Here is a 15,377-nt window from a genome sequence, read left to right as displayed (position 1 = left end):
AAGGGAAGGGAAACAAAAATAATATAAAAAACAGGTACAGGGACAAAACAGAAGAGACTCTTAAATATGGAGAACAAACTGAGGGTTGCTGGAGGGGTTGTGGGAGGGGGGATGGGCTAAATGGGGAAGGGGCACTAAGGAATCTACTCCTGAAATCACTGTTTCACTATATGCTAACTAACTTGGATGTAAAATAAACAATAAATAAATTAAAAAGGGGGGGGGCACCTGCGTGGCTCAGTTGGCTGAGCATCTGACTTCGGCTCAGGTCATGATCTCATGGCTCGTGAGTTCGAGCCCCATGTCGGGCTCTGTGTTGACAGCTCAGAGCCTGGAGTCTGCTTCGGATTCTGTGTCCCTCTCTTTCTCTGTCCCTCCCTCGCTCATGCTCTGTCTCTCTCTCTCAAGAATAAATAAAACATTTTAAAAAATTAAAAAAAAAAAAGCCTCCAGAAAGGGGAGTATTCAAAAGTTTTCTTGGAAGTCATCTGGTGGTTCTTATAGGGGAGAAAATCCATTTCCCTTCTACCTTTCTAAGTTCTCAGACAGGTCTCTATAAGAAAAGACAAATTCACGAAAGAAAGCATACAAATTTACTTCATACAAACTTTATGTGATACAGGAAGCTTCATAAGGAAATGAAGACCAAAGAAATAGTTATACTAAATTTTTATACTAAGTTTGATCAAAAGTAAAGAGAAAATGAAAAAAAAATGCAATAGGACAAAAAAGAATGTGAGCTGAGAGGGGTAAATGGGGAAACAGTCTTCTCGGTGTCCCCCCTCTTTGGAGAGAAGGGTACTCCTTTCCTCCGGCACAGGGAGGGCACCTCCCATTTGAGGGTCTAGACCCACTTCAGGGAAGGTCAAACAGTCCTCCCTGAACGTGCCATTTCTCGAATTCCTTCAGTTTATAAAATTCAACGTGCCAAGGGGCCATATTCTGGGGTAGCATGTCCTGAACCCTGTCATTCTCCCGTGTGAAACTTTCCCAGCAGGTTTCACAGTCCACACACCGAGCTGGTTGACTGTCCTCTAACCTAGTGACCCAGTGAACAGCGTCTCGTTTCAGGAGGTGGTAGTGCAGGTGTGAGCAGGTACCCACCCCCCCCAATTAGGTCTCTGTATGGTGTGAACAATCAGGCATTTAAGAAGGGATGTTTCCCGGGGCGCCTGCGTGGCTCAGTCGGTTAAGCGGCCGACTTCGGCTCAGGTCATGATCTCGCGGTCCGTGAGTTCGAGCCCCGCGTCGGGCTCTGTGCTGACAGCTCAGAGCCTGGAGCCTGTTTCAGATTCTGTGTCTCCCTCTCTCTGACCCTCCCCTGTTCATGCTCTGTTTCTCCCTGTCTCAAAAATAAATAAAACGTTAAAAAATAAAATAAAATAAAAAAAAGAAGGGACGTTTCCCTAGAAGCAGGAGGAAAACAAAGATGGTTAGAACAAACTATAAACTCAGTTTTTGAGTCCAGAAGGCAGTCAGGTAAGATTCTACCTGCTCGGCTCAAAGCATCTTTCAGACGGTGGAGTGAGGACAGGGGCGACGTTGCAACAGATTCTCCGGCTTTGCAGTTCGAATGTGTGAGGCCATCAGGTGACCCCATGAACTTCCCGAGTGGCCCACACAGCTACAGGCAGGAAGGGAGCTCACACATGACCTGCTGGGTCACATCAGGTCAGCTAGCCTCAGCTTCAGGGTTCAAGAAAAGGACAGTTTTAGTTCTGAATGGTCCCAAAGCGAAAGGGTAGGGAAAAAATTAGAAATGTTAATTTGGAGTCTTTATAGCCAGGTACTGAGAAAACCAGAAGAACTCAGGATCCAGCCCACTCTATAGATAGATACTTTAAGAAAGTTTACAATTTCCTAATGAAAACCTTCAACTCAATCGACTACAGTTAGCTCCTGAAATACTATTTTTCTCTCTTTAGTCACTCCCATTTCTATCAAAGATAAGAAAGTATTTGTTTGCAAAATAAGCCTAGCCTCAGTAAGTGGCCTGATTATTTACACAAGTGCAGCTACAATATTTGTGTTCTGTGGTCAAAGTGACTGAAATTTTTAAGTTTGCTTTGCTGCAACTTTTAAGGACTCTCAGCTTCCAAAGTTTCTCATGGCTGGGAAGCCAAGCCAGGAAACTGCCACTATATTTTGCCTATAGATTTGGCTGAATTCCTCTCTTCCTAAGGGTCCCAAAATATTTTAAGGTTCCTGGGCCTCCCAGGAAGCGACATTCCTTACTCACTTATAAGGCTGGGAAACCTGTAAGCCAGATACCAGGCCAGTTTTTCCCCCAAGAGAGTTTCATTACCACCGCTCCATAAAGACCATCTTAGTTCCTTAAAACCGTCTGGTCATATCTAATTGTATACATCATTCTCAAATATGACAGTCGAGTCAACATCGGTAATATAACCAAAGCTTTCAATGACATCCTATTACAAGGAAAAGAGATTCTTGTAGGACCTATGGAAATAACGATATTGCCATGAAAATAAAAAGGCATTAAGAGTCTCGGGGTTCTGGAAGGACCAGCGAGGGAGGAAAAGTCATTGTTTCATCTCCGTTCACAAAAGTATACTTTACCAAACTGCTGTAAGTAACAGACAGTTTAAGAGAAAAACCAAATATTAAAGAATGAGCAACGTTTCAAACAAAAAGTTGTCAAAAAAATTATAATTCTCCTCAGCAGTTCAGTCTCATGTAATTAATGCTTTTTCTGGTTGATCTTTGATCAGCAGTTTTAGGAACCCGCAAACTTCATCACTGGCATGGTCTCAAAGTAATTCATGGGAGGGCATCACTGGGCACTGTGGCCTGTAGCTGATTGTAAACACTTTCAGACAAGGATCAGGAGTTAAACACCACCACCACCAGTCTGTACACAACACAAGACCGTAAAATGGCCCTGGTTAAAGGTCTGATGAGGTCATGCCGACGTAACTGACAAGGCACTGTACTTCAGTGACATAATAACCAGAAGTATGACTGATAACCTGATGTGGAACACCTCATAAACATCAAAAGTACTGATGAATTTCCATGAACTTCATACAATTCAGAAATATTTATATTAATAGCACATATCCATACATTATAACCTAAAGAAAGCTTATCGTCACTTGATTTGACAATACTTGCAACACAGTTTAATACAGCAAATAAGCCCAATTAGTTTAACATCTCTCTCTTTTACAAAGTGAGAAACAAATCCTTTGAGATTTCCCAGGGACTTTCTTTAAAAGCTCAAGTCAGTTTAAGTCACCAAGACTTTATTTAGAATTGGATTTTGGAAAACTGGTCAAAACCGTCAACAGATTTGAATGCTTGATCAAATAGCACCATAGATCATTCTAATACTTAATTATCTATTTAGCCAAAATGACAAAAAGTTCCCAAAGGCAGATACAGAAGGTAACACAGTTGTGAAAAAACCCTTAGCTGTTTTAATATTGAGAAGATTTGGTTTTCTTAAGTAACCAAAGACCTGATAAGCACAACATGAAGCCCAGGAAATCATTCTGATAACAAAATTTTGGTTCCCCAGGAAAATTACTTAAAACATAAAGAAAAAATCTTTTTACAATTTCTTAATGAAAGCACACCAATAAGCCAAGAAAATTCATCATTCTAGTTTTACATCAGTATACTTCTGATATTAAGGTTCATCTTTTCTTTTACTTTACAAATAAAGCTATTCAATCTTGGCAGCTTGACAACACAATAAAATGCCTTTTCCTCAACACTTCTACAAACTTTTAAAAAATGCATCTACCTAGTTTTCATTTTTCATCTACCTACTCTTTTCATTTTTCTATTCTAGAACAGCCAGCCATATCCTATATTAGGACAAATTACTTTCTCTCCTAACAAAAATATATCCTTTACACCTTTATATACTTTTTCTTATCATAAACACATTTTCCTTGCATAGTTTGCATACTTTTCTTCTTTGTCTTTATTATTTCTAGTAGTTTCATTTACACAATCTATAAGAATGTTTAACCCTCAGTAACCCTAATTTTCAGTGAAAACTAGGAAGCAGGCAATTATGAGCTGTCTGCCACATGCTAACATCCTGTAGTAAACTAGCAAATCGATGAATTCATTGCTTCAGTTTCTAGAGGCATACGCTTCCTCTGAGTACAACTTTTGGATGTGACAAAGGACATGTTTGCTAAATAGATGGACACAAATATCTCGTCTCTCTATAAAATTTAAGAAGCAAAAAGCACATAAATTTATGTTCTGCAGTTAGTATTCCAGTGCTTTATCTTATTTGGAAATGGTCTAGATATTCAGTGAATATCCATCATTTAACTTAGTATAGCTTTAATGTTTCAAGTTATCAAAAAATTTTTGGAAACTCTTTTTAAGTGGACAGGGGCACCTGGGTGGCTCAGTTGGTTAAGCATCTGACTTTTGCTCAGGTCATGATCTCCCGGCTCCTGAGTTCAAGCTCCGCGTCGGGCTCTGTGCTGACAGCTCAGAGCCTGGAGCCTGCTTCGGATTCTGTGTCTTCCTCTCTCTCTGCCCCTTCCCCACTTGTGCTCTGCCTCTCTCTCTCTCAAAAATAAACATTAAAAAAATTTTTTTTAAAAGTACACATATTATACAACAAGATTGTTTTTAAAAAGCTCATAAACTTTTACCCCTCTTACATTAATTCACTTGTTCTTAACAAGTATGCCTGAATTAATCATGAAAATTTTGTGAGATATTAAATAAAACTATCCATCATTTTAAATGATTTTTCTTGTGGACAAATCAGGCAGGCATGAAAAATACTTGATGTCTCCCGTCTTTCTTTCTTTCTTTTTTTTTTTTTTTATTTTACTGTTGTCCTTGACATATATCAATTTATTTTGATTGTACCTTTTGTTCTTAGGTTGGATTTATATTTTCATAATCTTACGCATTTAGTAGAGATAACATAAGCTCATGTGACCAGTAAACCCAGGTAGGAAAAAACTGTATGGCTGCATTATATCTAAGGCTGACAACCTTAAAGATTCATCTGTTTTGATTTTATTAACAATCTTAAAGCTAGCTTTATTTACCAGAGGTTAACCCAGATCATGTGAACTTTAAAATAAAAGGCTTGGGTCCATTTCTATATTCCTTAGAGTTGTAGCAGAGTTGTAGCAATACTTGAATTTATGTAGGTGCTCATTTATCTCCAAGCCAACTTGAAAGACCTCCTTTAAGGGATTGTATAAATGAACCTGGTAATACTTTCCAGAGATAGAAAAATATCACATACACATAACCTACAGATGCATACAAACACAAAGATTTCACAGCTTCCACTCTAGAATTTTAGCGGTGGGGTACCTGGGTGGCTAAGTCAGGTAAACATCTGACTCTTGATTTCGGCTCAGGTCATGATCCCAGGGTCATGGGATAGAGCCCTGCATCGGCTCAGCCTGGGGCCTGCTTAAGATTCTCTCTGTCTCCTGGGGCGCCTGGGTGGCTCAGTCGGCTGAACGTCCGACTTCAGCTCAGGTCATGATCTCATGGTTCATGAGTTTGAGCCCTGTGTCGGGCTCTGTGCTGACAGCTCAGAGCCTGGAGCCTGTTTCTGATTCTGTGTCTCCCTCTCTCTCTGCCCCTCCCCTGCTCATGCTCTGTCTCTCTCTGTCTCAAAAATAAATTAAAAAAAAAGTTTTTTAATTAAAAAAAAAAAAAAAGATTCTCTCTCTCCCTCTCCCTCTGCCCCTCTCCCCTGCTCACACACACTCTCTCTCTAAAATTTAAAAAAATAAAATTTTAGCGATGTGTCCGTAAAACATAATAAAACAAACTCACTGGTTTTTATCCATTTTATATTTTTATCTGAATTGTGTTTGTGACAAAGAGGGTAAATTGGGGGTTACCTCCTCACGATGAGGGCTAATGCTTTGACTAATATTTTTGGAGAAGGCTTAGAGGAGTTTTATTTGCCCTGACTCGTAATCTTATGAGGGCTGTAAGCTGCATTTTACACAAGTGACTGAAGAGACGTTTAGCGCAGTCTCCACTGCGCATCTGAGCAGATAAAATATTACATCGGTTTCCAACTGGCCTTTTTTCTTCTCAGCCTGATAATGCTAGGAAGTCTGAAGTTCAAGCGTCTGTGGAGCTGGAGTGGAAAGAGGTCTGGCAGCATGGACAGAAGGACGGATGAGATAGGGGCTGGGGGCGGGGGGGGGTTACTTGTTGAGGGACCCAGGGGACTGAATGGAGGATCAAGGGAGCAAGAGGAAGACAGAGGAGGAGAAGCCACAGGCAGACAGATGTCTCAGAGGAGCAGTTTGCCATTCTAAGTGTCCTAAAGAAGCCAATGACATTCCAAATTATCCTCAGCAAAACCACGCCGACGCAAAGGGACATAGAGGGAGCTGGTGACACACAGTGGACAGGAGCTGGAGAAGGGTTAGAAGCTCCCACGGGAGGAGCAGGATCAGAGAGAAGGGCCGACTTAAAAAGAAAAAAAAAATCAGCTTCCAAGGAGGGCAACTTCTGACCATGTGTTTTTTTTAAAGATCTCCTTTAAAATACCTTACCAGGTTTCAGACAGGACAGACAATAAATACCCCTGACAGTCATGAACTGCCCCCACCCTGACTTTTTTTTTTTAAACCAAAGCTGCACCTGTTTCAAGTGATTCCAAACTGATAATAAGCCTTTTATGACTTAAAACCAATGAGCCTTTTACGGCTCAGACACGGACACAACCAGCTTCCCAACGAGGGTGCAGAGGAATCCTCCCACCATCCAGAGCCAGAAACAGCCAAGATGAGACTCTGACAACACGCCTGACAGGTGGCACCAGTTTGGGGGGCGGGGGGGCGGGATTAGCCACAAATGGGGTGCAACTCACAGTTGTGTCCAGCCACGCTCCTGGGGACCCCAGCCTGACAACTGAGCCCTACACACACAAGTGTATAACCTGCACGCCCCGTGGTGGAAAGCCACGCCAAGCTTTCAGGGCGAGAGATGAGACACACAGGAGGACCAGGACAGCAAGAGTGTGGGGGAGTCCCTGGAGGGAAAGGGTCAACAAATGGCTGCCCAGAATCAAATCCACAAGAGTCACAATTCAAACATCTAGTTTCTACAACCGTTTCCCCCCTGCTAGTCTGAATTTGGAACAGAAGGGACAAAGATAAGCGCTTACCGTTTTCTCTCTGGCGTAGACCAGGCACTACACGAAGATGTGAGACAGCTGGCCGCGGCAAGAATTCCAGCCTTTCATGGACTTTGGCCAGTTCTCCCAAGATCCCGTCTGCAGACTCTGGAGTGAGCAGGGTCCCAGCCAGCCCCTCATGGTCACCAGAAACTGCAAGGGAGGAAAAATATCTTTTCTCTCTACTCTTCTAAATTTTTGGCTGGGTCTCTGTGACAAAAGACAGATTAACAAAGAAAGGCATATTATTTGTTTTAAACATAAGTTTTATGTGACAGAGGAGCCTTTGTAAGGAAATTAAGACCAAAGAAATGGTTAAACCTAACTTTTCATACTGGGTATGACGAAAACAATCATGGAAAAACACGGTAAGATAAAGGAAGATAAAAGCTAGGAATAGTAAACTGGGGAATCTTAGCAAAGACTGTTCATTCAATTCCCCTTGGCATCCCTCACCCTCAGACAGAAGGGTGCTCCTCTCCTCTGGGCACAGGGAGGGCACCCCTCGTGTGAGGGTCTATGACCTGTTTCGGGGGAAGGTCAGAAAGTCCTGCCTGCACCTGCCATTCCTCAAATTCCTTCAGCTTAAAATATCCAACATGCCAAGGTGCCATACTTTGGGGTAGCGCGTCCTAAACCCCATCATTCTCCTTCAAACCAGTCATTTCCAGGGTGCGTGGCTGGCTCACAAGTTATTTCCTATGATTCTCAATGAAAGAGATTTGCTAGTTAGTAAGAATGGGTATGCAAGTCCCCCCCCCCACCCCCAGGTTCGGTGCAAAACACTCCAGACAAGCACAAGGACAAGGCGGACTTCTAGTTCTGGCAGTATAAACCTGATGGCTGCAGAGCACCCAGAGATGCTGTCTTACAGATCTCAAAATTCTTTTTAAATTTTTTTTTCAACGTTTTTTTATTTATTTTTGGGACAGAGAGAGACAGAGCATGAACGGGGGAGGGGCAGAGAGAGAGGGAGACACAGAATCGGAAACAGGCTCCAGGCTCCGAGCCATCAGCCCAGAGCCTGACGCGGGGCTCGAACTCACGGACCGCGAGATCGTGACCTGGCTGAAGTCGGACGCTTAACCGACTGCGCCACCCAGGTGCCCCTCAAAATTCTTTTTAAAACGTAGGGCAGAGCTAGCTATAAAGCAAGAGAAATGTTCCAAGGCGGAAATGGTTAAGAAAGCACAAACCTAGAGGTGAGTTAGTTCTGAAACCAGCATGTCCTATGCGCATCCGCACAGAACTTGAAGAGGGGAAATAGAACTTGAAGAGGGGAGAGGAGAAGCTAGAGGAAAAGGTCACAGGAGGCAAACCGGTGGGTGTATGCCAGGTGCAGAGCAGAAACCCTCCCACATAAAGCCCTAAAGGGGAGATGCGTTAAAAAACAATTCATCTTACTGTTGATACACACGAAGGAATGGTCAGAAGGAAAAAAAAAAAAAAGAAAAAAGATAAATGCACATAGGTAAATCTAAACACTACGTCATTTTCTGGGGTTAAAAGATCAAGTCCCAGAACTGTAATGCCAATAAAGCAGTGTGTATCAGAAAGAGGCTTATCCTACTGTCCTTAACTTCCTTAGGATAACCAGTAAAAGAAAAGAAACGGAAAGAAAACCTTCCAGCGGAGGTCAAAGCGTGAAAGTGGAACGAAGAGAGAAGACAGCACAGGACCGGACAGAGCATCCAGGTCTCGGAGTCAGAGCCCCAGGTAGGGGGCCCAGGGTGGAACCCTAGCTCTGCACCTGGCAGTTCTCTCCACAAACACAAGCCATCCGCTTCTCAAATTCCAGTTTCCTCATCTTTAAAAAGAGATAATAACACAAAGCTTCTAGCCCAGGATCTGAGTTAACACTGGAGTACCTGATACCCGGCCCCAAGCCGGTTCCCTTCCTGCTTTTCATGACCCTCGAGTGTGTTCACCACCAAGCAGGTCACTGTTGCAGGCGGCTAGATCAGATCATTTTTATCACGAATACCACAGCTGGTACAGTCAACTATACTCCTTCCTTATTCAGCTAAAAAGATTCCAAATAAAACTATAGCATATACAGTAGCTCAAGCTGTTTACTGTTCCAAAAGTGTGCTTACACGTATAGGTTTTCGCAAGAAAGATGAAGTTCAAGCTGAAGCGAATGCCCCTTTCGTAGCAAAATGCAAGGCTAACACTTCGTATATGATAAAGAAAACCCAGTAGCTGCTTTCTTAGGTACCTACCGACCTGTCCAACCCCCACCTTTCTGGAATTTAAAAAAAAAGAAAAAATTTTTTTTAATTATATCACCTCAAAGATATAAAACTCATTTCAGCTAGTTAAAATTTGTTAAAATTCAGAATGAGCATATAATCCCAAAATACAATAACATCTTGTTGTATAAAGATTATTTTGCGAATTTAGAAACTGTGCTCCAAAAATCAGAGTGTTCAGGAAAAGATAAGTAAGTCAAGTATTTCCCAATAGTGTTATAAAGGTTGACTCTAGGACAAAATAACGTGAGACTCCTTGAGTTCAACAGCCCACATATGGATTATCCCTGCTCTTTCCACACCCCCTTTTTAAACTGTCCATGGCCAATTTTATTAATTTTTTAATTTTTTAACATTTATTTTTGAGAGAGAAACAGAACACGAGCAGGGGAGGGGCAGAGAGAGAGAGAGACACCTAGAATCGGAAGCAGGCTCCAGGCTCCAGGCTGTCAGCACAGAGCCCGATGAGGGGCTCGAGCCTGTGAACCCTGAGATCATGACCTGCGCCGAAGCTGGACACTCAACTGACTGAGCCACCCAGGTGCCACCCAGGCGCCCCCTCCATGGCCAATTTTAAATTCTGAGTGGATTTTTTGTCTTCTTCACAGGATGCTTCCAGAACTTCCCCGTCTGTACATTTTAAAGAACAGAAATTAATTTCCATAACTGTGTAAGATAAACTTCAAAGCAATTTCTGCTCCCCAAATTATAACATGACCCAAAATAAAGTATGAATGCTTTAAGGTTTTTGTTTCTACCAGTATAAAGGTCTGACTACCCCCGACTTTGAAGCACACGTGGCAGTCGGCAAGGTGACCCAATCCTCTCACCTGAATAAAAATGGTAAAAGCTGGGGGCACCTGGGTGGCTCCGTCGGTTAAGCGTCCAACTTCGGCTCGGGTCATGATCTCACGGTTCGTGGGTTCGAGCCCCGCGTCGGGCTCTGTGCCGACAGCTCAGCCTGGAGCCTGCTTCCGATTCTGTGTCTCCCCCTCTCTCTGTTCCTCCCCTGCTCTCACTGTCTCTCTCTCACTCTCTCAAAAATAAATAAAGATTACAAAAAAATCTTTTTAAATGCTAAAAGCCGAAAATGTTTTGCAAGAAACCAACTGGCAACCACTGAAACTAAAGATGAAAGTTTCATTAGAACAGAAATGGAAAACCCTGCATGTATACACACGCTCCAACAGGAAATGACGTACGTGGTGGACCTCAGGAGTGAAACCCTCAAGGGAGCTGTATTCCACACACAGCAAGGCCTCCAGGCTTGATGCGCAGCACAGCAGCCAAGGGCTACGGCCCTGAGGTCGGGGTGCCCAGGTCCAAATCCCAGGTCCAGTTACTGTGCCACACGGGCAGTCTACGTCCCTTCCACAGACCTCAGTGTCCCTAACTGTGAGGCTGGCATGATAGCCCTTAACAGGCCTGCAGAAGGGTTAAATTCGAAAGAACAGACACAAAGTCCTGAGCACGAGAATCGGCATATAGTAAACACTTAATGATTCTAGCTCATTTAATAGCTGGCCACGGAATCCCGTTTCTCTTATTTTACACTACGGCACTACTAGAAGCATCGAAAAGCACGCTGCGCAGTTGTTAATTAAAGAAATTACATTTCAGTTACTCGCTCCCTGATAGGAGCAGGTAATCCTAATGCCCATCATACAGCATTCAGCCAACACAACCACATCCAATACCAAACAGCCACAAATGAAATCATTAATAATTATTAAAGCATACCAGTGACCACTGACCTGCTCACCTGAGCCCAGAGATCTTATTACTAACAATCAGGTTACAGTATTAAGGGACTAATGAAATTTTTCTGTAATATACTGCCGCAGTGATCTTGAAAGGCAACCATAAAAAACGGTAATAAAGTCTGGGGCGCCTGGGTGGCTCAGTCGGTTGGGCGTCCGACTTCGGCTCAGGTCCGGATCTCGCGGTCCGTGAGTTCGAGCCCCGCGTCGGGCTGTGTGCTGACAGCTCAGAGCCTGGAGCCTGTTTCAGATTCTGTGTCTCCCTCTCTCTCTGACCTTCATGCTCTGCTCTCAGACCATTCATGCTCTGTCTCTCTCTGTCTCAAAAATAAATAAACGTTAAAAAAATTTTTTTAAAAACTTAATAAAGTCAAAAATAATCAAGAACCACCAATTACTCTGCAACAATTCAATATGCCCCCCTCACAGCCTTAGCAGCTGGGGGTGGGAATCGGAGATGCGAGCCTACTCAAAACAGTTTCGTTCGTTTGTGTAATACGTTCCAGGGGCATGAGGACCCATGGCAGATAATTCCAAAAGTCTGGCTTGCATTTGACGTTGATGGCCTAAGAAACCCTAAGCAGTCTCAGGGAAAGTAACACCTAGATCTACAACCTACAACTCGGGGATGGAAAGAAAAGACCCTTAAGAACCCCGGAATTCTCCCATCACCCCCCACCCCCAGGGCAGAAACTATCTGAGACGCAATTGTGACCTGGCAGCGATGACCGATGACCACTGGCAGCACCACCTGAGGTGACATCTGGAGAAGGAATCTGATAACCACTTACTCGGTAACCATTAATTTACTCTTCGTTTCAAAGCGGCCTTTTTATCTCGGTTTAAAATGAGTGAAACTGTCTAAAATTTTCTTTGCGGCAAATGGAAATGCATTCATCATCACTCCCCACCGTCCTTTTCAGCTGGCAGTAACTTGTGGTTGTAAAGCTACACAACCAAAGAGAGCCTGGGTGATGTTAATCAAAGCCTGGATTCCGGCCCTGCCCTGCAGCATGCTGCAATGGGAGAAAAGTTCCTGCTTCACATTCCAAAGGAAATGAATTCTTCTGTGAGTAGCCCCCCACACTAATGCCTCCTCTCGGTCTGTCACTGTTTTCACCCACGCAGCAAATATTTTGTAAGCACTTCCTACTTTGTGCCAGAAGCTACGATAATAACAGACCACCCTTGTCCATAATACGCTGACTGCATTTCAGGGAAGTTTAAAGCGGAACCTGTGGATCCTAAACACTACTACGAGCGCGTGAATATTAAAAAGAGCTCTAGAACCAACATGCTGTTCACGCTCTCACAGAAAGTGCTTTAGGGTAGACCCGGAATTTAAGGCGCTTTGAAAACACAGAGGAAAACTGTACAATCCAAAGCAGACAGGCTTTAGAATTCGCTTCACCGTTTTCAAGTGTTACAAACTTAAATTATTTAATCTCTCCAAACTTTGGTTTCCTCACCTATACAAAGGAAATATAAGTATCTACCATAAATAAGGTTGTCGTGAGGCCCGAATACAATGTACAGTAAACGGCTGGGACAGTGCCTGGCATACAGTATACGATCAATAAATAGAAGCCAGTATTAGTAGAGACATTCTCAACAAGAGGAACGCATTTAGTGGTGACCTTCACTCCTTGATGGAAAAAGTTAATTGTGTCAACAGAACTCAGCAGCATGGTTCTAAAAAGCAAAGTGAGAGCCTAAGCTTCATGGGAGAGGGTGTGAGTTGATAACATGGAAAGCAGGAGAACCCACCGCAGGGCAAGGTGAAGACAGGAACCTGCAAAACGAGCTGTAGTGAGATTACAGAGGAAGCACCTGCAGAAGAAAGTCAAGGAGCAACTCCACCGATCCGTCAAGTTGGAAAAGGTCTGTCTCCCCCCATGATTCTGTCTCCTCTCCTCCACCCCTCCGGGGAAGAAGTGTGTTCTCTGAGCAACTGGGAATCCAAAAAAAGGAAGTCTGAAGAAACAAGGTAAAGAAGCCGTCTCTATGTATTAAACCACTTACTAACACTTTGGATTGACAGGTTTTTGTTTGGTTCTACAAATTCCAGTTTAAAACACACGGTTTATACAATTGCATATAATAAGTAGACCGGTCAGTCATTCCACACTTTCCTCTGAATTAACATCATCAAATAATTACAGATGAGCTGCCGGTTAGGAGGGAAACGGAGGTCTGGGGGAGAGGTTAAGGGACACAATTAGCACAACGGGGTGACGCTGACACGTGCGGCGACTGTGAGAGGGGATGCGCCACAAGGGAGGGGACGACGGAGCAGGGAGAGGCGGGGACAGCAGGACAGTGCCCGTCAGCGGCTCTGGAGCAAACACGATGGTCCACAGACCACTCCGGCTCTTTAGGGCGAGAATTACCAGCGCATCTCGCTGAAAATCAGGTGCCACTAGAGACTACAACACCTAACTACCCTAGGACTTTGACACCGGACACCACACAAGCTGAAACACTGGGGCCTGAAAATACAAAACTGTTCAACCTTATGATCAAACTACAGAACATCCGTCATTAAAAAATTAATGTTCATTTAATTGCGTCGTTTTTTAAAAAAGCAGTTAGAGGTTGCTAAAAAGAAACTTTTTTCAAGTTTATTCATTTATTTGGAGAGAGGCGGAGGGTATGAGCAGGGGACGGCCAGAGAGAGAGGGAGAGGGAAGGGGGAAGAGAGAGAGAAAAAAAGAAAGAGAGACAGAGAGAGAGGGAGAGGGAGAGAGAGAATCCCAAACAGGCTCTGCACTGACAGCATGGAGTCTGATGCAGGGCTCGAACTCACGAACCATGAGATCATGACCTGAACGGAAACCAAGAGTCAGACGCTTAACCAACTGAGCCACCCAGGAGCCCCCAAAGAAACTTTTTCAACTGTACTTCCCTCCCCTAAGGATCTCTTTCAACTTTTCCAAACTTTTTTTTTTTTTAACGTTTTATGTATTTTTGAAAGAAAGAGAGACAGAGAATGAGTGGGGGAGAGGCAGACAGAGAGGGAGACACAGAATCCGAAGCAGGCTCCAGGCTCCGAGCTGTCAGCACAGAGCCCGAACCTGGGCTTGAAGTCACAGACTGCGAGATCATGACCTGAGCCGAAGTCAGACACTTAACCGACGGAGCCACCCAGGCGCCCCCAAACTCTTTTTGCTTGTGAATGTAGACACACGCAAATTTCTCAACTTAAATTTAAACCCAGCCACAAACCTGTGCTGAGAGCTCTCTTCCAGCCCCACGGGTTGCAGAGAGCCCTTATCAACAGATCTTCAAATGTCACAAAGGCTGCTTGAAATTTTAACTAAACACATCAAGTTTCTCGGAGTCAAAAGCAAATCCTACCAATGTTCTGAATACAGTGAAATGTTCCCAGGTCCAGTTCAGAAATAATTACGCAATAAAGTTGGGGCAGATACGCTATGCCTCAGATCTAGTAATCTCATATTTGATCCCATACAATGAAACAAATCTGTTATTTAATTACTGCTGAGTCTATATCCTGAAGTGCTTTTGTATCTTAAGAAGCAAATACCACAGGGGCGCCTGGGTGGCGCAGTCGGTTAAGCGTCCGACTTCAGCCAGGTCACGATCTCGCGGTCCGTGAGTTCGAGCCCCGCGTCAGGCTCTGGGCTGATGGCTCGGAGCCTGGAGCCTGTTTCCGATTCTGTGTCTCCCTCTCTCTCTGCCCCTCCCCCGTTCATGCTCTGTCTCTCTCTGTCCCAAAAATAAATAAAAAACGTTGAAAAAAAATTTAAAAAAAATAAAAATAAAAAAAAAAGAAGCAAATACCACAGAAAATGTCTTTTAAGTCCCTTCTCTTTGGAGTTGGAATCCATTGAAATATTTCATTTTGGGGCGCCTGGGTGGCTCAGTCGGTTAAGTGTCCGACTTCAGCTCAGGTCACGATCTCACGGTTCGTGAGTTCGAGCCCCGCGCCGGGCTCTGTGCTGACAGCTCAGAGCCTGGAGCCTGCTTGCGATTCTGTGTCTCCCTCTCTCTCTCTGCCCCTAACCCACTCACATTCTGTCTCTGTCTCTCTCAAAAATAAATAAACATTAAAAGATATACATATTTCATTTTGTTTTTTACTTACAACCTGAAGGAAATGACCCTTTGAAGAGGAAAGGGAGAAGTTACTTCAAAATCCTGGACTTTCGTTCCCCTTTTCCAACTGTTATCTTTGTAGTT

At 43.6% G+C, this 15,377-nt stretch overlaps 1 protein-coding gene across 3 annotated transcripts in view; it reads right to left on the bottom strand.

Annotated features, from left to right (window-relative positions):
- The window catches only part of DISP1 (dispatched RND transporter family member 1), a 182,957-nt gene that overhangs the window by 153,381 nt on the left and 14,199 nt on the right, over positions 1–15,377 (bottom strand). For all 3 annotated transcript variants that reach the window (XM_049633766.1, XM_049633765.1, XM_049633763.1), the window contains one exon: positions 7,154–7,315. The gene's annotated coding sequence lies outside the window, so the exon portion shown is untranslated. The remainder of the gene's footprint in view (positions 1–7,153; positions 7,316–15,377) is intronic.

Source organism: Panthera uncia, chromosome F1 (assembly GCF_023721935.1).
Source record: "Panthera uncia isolate 11264 chromosome F1, Puncia_PCG_1.0, whole genome shotgun sequence".
Lineage (NCBI taxonomy): Eukaryota > Metazoa > Chordata > Mammalia > Carnivora > Felidae > Panthera > Panthera uncia.
This window is presented reverse-complemented; position numbering and strand designations above follow the sequence as displayed.